A 4651-nucleotide genomic window follows, 5' to 3' on the forward strand; every position below is an offset into this window, starting at 1 on the left:
AAAAAAAAAAAATAATAATAAGGAAATAAGATTTCACTGAGCTATCCTGGACTGACAGGCCCAGAATAGCCAGAAGCTGGGCACTTTTTGGAAATCACTTAGTTTATGCTTGCGGTCTCCTTTAAACCTGGTATTCTGGGTCTCTTCTACCAATGGAAGTATACCTTGTTCCTTCCCCAACTGATAAGGGTGTCCCTTCTCACACCCTTCTTAAACCTCTTTGGTTATTCCATGAGCCCAAGAGTTTGAGGTTGCTGTGAGTTATGACCCCAAGGGCACTCTACCAAGAGTGACAAAGGAAGAGAAGGGAGAAGAGAAGAGAGGAGCAGCTAATCAAGCAAGTGGAGAGATACTAGGGCAAGAAGCCTTCAGAGGGAAAGTGATGACCGGACACTGCAGAGCAGCAAAGAGTAGCAAGGTGAGTGGGGAGGAGGGGAAAGGGGGGGATGCACACTCACTCCCTGGTTCCGGATATAAAAGGTTCTCACTGCAGAGGCCAGCAGCAGTCAGGGAGAGATGTGCCCTCCAGGTCGGGATCTGTGTGCCAATGCTCCTCCTTTCAGCCTGCAGTTTTTACTGCCAGACAAAATGCCTACAGATTTAAGTCAAGAAGGGTAGAAGGAGCAGGGCAGCGGGCAAAGGAAAGGGTGAGGAAGGAGGAAAGGAGTGTTAAGCAACTGTCTGGGTCCAAGGTTCACTGGCCTTTCACATCTGCAAAAGGGGCAGCTAGCTCTATGCTCAGCACTTTCTGTGATAAGGAGGCACTCTCTGGAATCTCCTTTGTCAGCTCTGCTCTATGACTAGGGTGCAGTTTCTGTAGCCCCGGGGGGTTAGTGTCCCAGAGCAAGTTAGCTGAAGACAGGGTGGTGGCCCAGAAGGAATGCACAGCATTCTCGGTGTCCTCTATGCCCCACCCTAGCCTCTCTTCTCCCTCACCCCAAGCAATTTTAAAAGGCAGGAAGGTTGCACAATGACACAAAGGCTTATTCACGTGCTGAGAGTAGAGGAAGTGTAATAGTCATCCCTGGCTCAATGGTTGAGCGTCCTAAGAGAAGAACTCTGCACAGTTCCCCACACAGAGAAACAGGTGGCTCCTCTAAACTTGGGCCATTACCCCGAAGTCTGAGGCTAACGCTACTTCAAAGGAATCAAGGTTAAGAGACCAAACCTCTAACTGTATCCCCACCCAACCCACCTGCCCTTTTATCCTTAAGAAAACATACCAAGATCTTTGGGATAAGCATAAATTCCTATAAACACCTTCCTCAGATACAAGTTTACTCCACTTTTCCTAAAAATAAGGAATAAGGCTTGGCGCCTGTGGCTCACGTGGCTAAGGCGCCAGTCACATACACCTAAGGTGGAGGGTTCGAATCCAGCCCAGGCCCACCAAACAACAATGACGGCTGCAACCAAAAAATAGCCAGGCATTGTGGCAGGTGCCTATGGTCCCAGCTACTTGGGAGGCAGAGGCAGGAGACTCGCTTAAGCCCAGGAGTTGGAAGTTGCTATGAGCTGTGATGCCATGGCACCTACCCAGGGGGACAGCTTGAGGCTCTGTCTCAAAAAAAAAAAAATAATAATAAGGAAATAAGATTTCACTGAGCTATCCTGGACTGACAGGCCCAGAATAGCCAGAAGCTGGGCACTTTTTGGAAATCACTTAGTTTATGCTTGCGGTCTCCTTTAAACCTGGTATTCTGGGTCTCTTCTACCAATGGAAGTATACCTTGTTCCTTCCCCAACTGATAAGGGTGTCCCTTCTCACACCCTTCTTAAACCTCTTTGGTTATTCCATAACCAGAGAACAAACATCTAAAAATCCCTGCAAGACTTATATCTACTCTACATCCTCCCATTCTAGCCCCTTAAACTTTTCATTTAAACCAGGAAGGGCAACCCAACACAGCCCCATAAAACTCCAAAATCCACCCAGAGGAGATGGTCCTTTTATGCCTGGACCCCTTTAAAATGCTTCTATAATAATAACAGCTACCATGTATTGACACTTACCCAAGGCCAGACACAATGCTAAGCACTTAAGTGCCTTATCTCATCAAACCCTCCTTGCATCCCCTAAGACAGGTACTAAGTTACTATCCAGGGTGCCAAAGCAGGGAAGGAGGTAGGTCAGTTAGACTCCAGAGCTCACACACTGTCAGCACAGAACTACACTATCTCCCCACCTTCCCATGGTTCTGAACTGCACCAGTCTCTAGGAGGTAGTTTCCCAATGAATCACCTGGGGCAGGGTGTGATTAGATAAAAAAAGAAAACCTCTGCCAACCCTCAGCCTGAGCCTAGGCTAAAGGCTGCAACAAAGCTTATTCATCTTTCCCGGCTGCTTTCTCATTCTGCGCAGGGAGGAGAGGCGGTTACAAGTTCTCTTGTCAGTGCTGCTATTGCTAGGGTGCCCACTTCTAAAGCAAACAAAAACACAAGCAAACCCATCACCTAGTGTGCCCTTTTAAGACCAAATTCACTGGCACTATGGGTTAGGCATGCATCCTAATGTGATGTAAAAGCAAGAAGCAAGGCACAATGGAAGGGAAGACTCTGAGGGCATATGAGAAGATAAGTGTGCAAGGTTTCCTTCCTCACTGGTGATATCCCAAAATGAAGTCCTATTCATGGAATCTTGAGACAAATCTGCCAAGGATGAAACCTGCATTCCAGCAAACAGCACGCCCTAGTGGTCGCACCAGGAAATACTAGGAGTGGAATATCTTTGCTAACCTTCAGTCAGACCACACCAAGGGGGCAAGGGAGACTGCCATTCTGGAGAAGGTGAAGCCCCTCTTTTCTCAACCACTGCCTAACACCATGGGCAGGAAGGCACCATCATTAGCAGCTCACATTCCCCCCTAAGGCCCTGGGTCTCGGGGTAATGCTTCTACTCTTCAGGCAGCCTGGAATCAGCAACACGTGTAGGCGCTCCTGAAGGGGGCTCTCCCACCCCTGCTTCACAGGAGAAGCCTCATGGTAAAACAGTGCCAGGTGTCATCTTCCCCTGTCTGAGGGGCACCCATCTGTGAGGACCTCGTGGAAATTACAGGACAACACAACTCACCAGCCTGTATAACAAGTTTCCAATTCAGAATGAGGCAGTAGGGTCCCCAGCAGCAGTGCCTGAGAACAGCCAGTGGAGCCTCTAGCCCTGACCCCACCCTCAGATGGCAACACCAAAACACACTCCCTCCAGGAACCAGCACACAGTTGTGGGTCTCCTTAGCCAAGTTCAGGGAGCTACTGTGAGGACACACTTTCTCCCTCAGAGACCCCATGTTCTGCCTTCCTGGCTCCAATTGTGCTGCCTCCCCTAACAACAGAAACAGAAAACAGATAAACTCTGGATGGTTTGAGTTCCCCATCACTCCAAGCTCGAAGCTCAGCTCCTCCCTCCCGGGTTCTTCATTTGTTTTTCTATATTCCACTGTATCTAAGACAGTCCCTTTAAAAAAAAAAAAAAGTGAAACAAAAAAGAAATTGTTTACTCTTGTGGCCAGGGCGTCTATTAACGAAGAGATGAAGTCTCTGGGCAGACAGTTTTGCCCAGGGAGGGCCAGGGCTGGGACCAGGAAACAGGAGGTTCTCGGGTCTCCCTCCGTTCAGCCGATTTTTCAGGACTCACTCCATCCTCCTCCTACACTTCCCCTCAAGCCCTTGTCCCTCCTCTCCCACCTCTTACCTGTCCTTTGACCTTTGGGCAGGTGCTGGGAGGAGGGGCTACCAGCACGCTGTGAGAGGTGGGAGGGGAAGGTTCTAGTTAGGGGAACCAAGGGTATGGCTCCTGCTGCAGCAGCTGTTGACTCTGAGGAGCAGAAAAAGGAGAGGGTGACGGGACTGAAATGCAAAACAGGAAAACACATGTGCGACTCTGGCCGGCGGCGGGGAGGGGCCAGAGGATGGGCTGGAGCTGGGACTGCCTGGTCAAACTCAGAGGCCTGCCAGCCTCCAGGCACCTTCTCCACTGAATCTCAGCTCCTCCTCCTCCCCAACCCAGCCCAGGTCTTTGTTGCCCCACATTTATTGGGCACTTAAGCTTTCGCGTGATTTACTGTGCTCGCTGATGCTCCTTACAACTCCCCTCTTCCCTCATTCTGCTTCCTATTCATCTTCCACGTGATCACATGGTTAGGGCAACAAAACTCTGTAGTCGCATCTCAAGAGTTTCAGTGCCATTTCCGCCCCTAAAGCAGTGGTTCTCAACCTTCCTAACGCCGCGACCCTTTAATACAGTGTGGGTCTCGACCCACAGGTTTAGAACCGCTGCCCTAAAGCAAGCCAAGGAAAGCCACCTGTGAGGGGCGGGTGTATAACCACACTCACACTCAAAACACCAAACAAGCCCACTCATAGTGCAGATCCTCAATTGGTTCAGGTGATGTCGATGTGTTACCTGGTAGGAACCACCTGGGCCCAGGCACCCTGAGCTGACACCCCTTCAAACAATTGTTATTTAAATATCTGTTGAGTGTTGACTTAGCAGGTGTGAGAAAAACACCAATTTTCCCTAAGAAAAACTTTGTAAGCCTCTTCATATTCCAAGTTAGAGATTATTACATAAATTCATCACATGCAATTTTCTAAAACAGACTTCTTGGTAGGTATATTAAACTATTTATAATGTAGACAATAGCATAAATCTCTG

The 4651-nt window shown here is 49.0% G+C and overlaps 1 protein-coding gene across 1 annotated transcript in view; it reads right to left on the reverse strand.

Annotated features, from left to right (window-relative positions):
- The window catches only part of SLC7A7 (solute carrier family 7 member 7), a 47545-nt gene extending 43848 nt beyond the window's left edge, over positions 1–3697 (reverse strand). The window contains exon 1 of the mRNA XM_023508129.1: positions 3689–3697. The gene's annotated coding sequence lies outside the window, so the exon portion shown is untranslated. The remainder of the gene's footprint in view (positions 1–3688) is intronic.
- Between the last annotated feature and the right edge of the window lie 954 nt (positions 3698–4651).

Source organism: Otolemur garnettii, unplaced genomic scaffold (genome assembly GCF_000181295.1).
Source record: "Otolemur garnettii isolate 467f Iridium unplaced genomic scaffold, OtoGar3 scaffold00225, whole genome shotgun sequence".
Taxonomy (NCBI): Eukaryota; Metazoa; Chordata; class Mammalia; order Primates; family Galagidae; genus Otolemur; species Otolemur garnettii.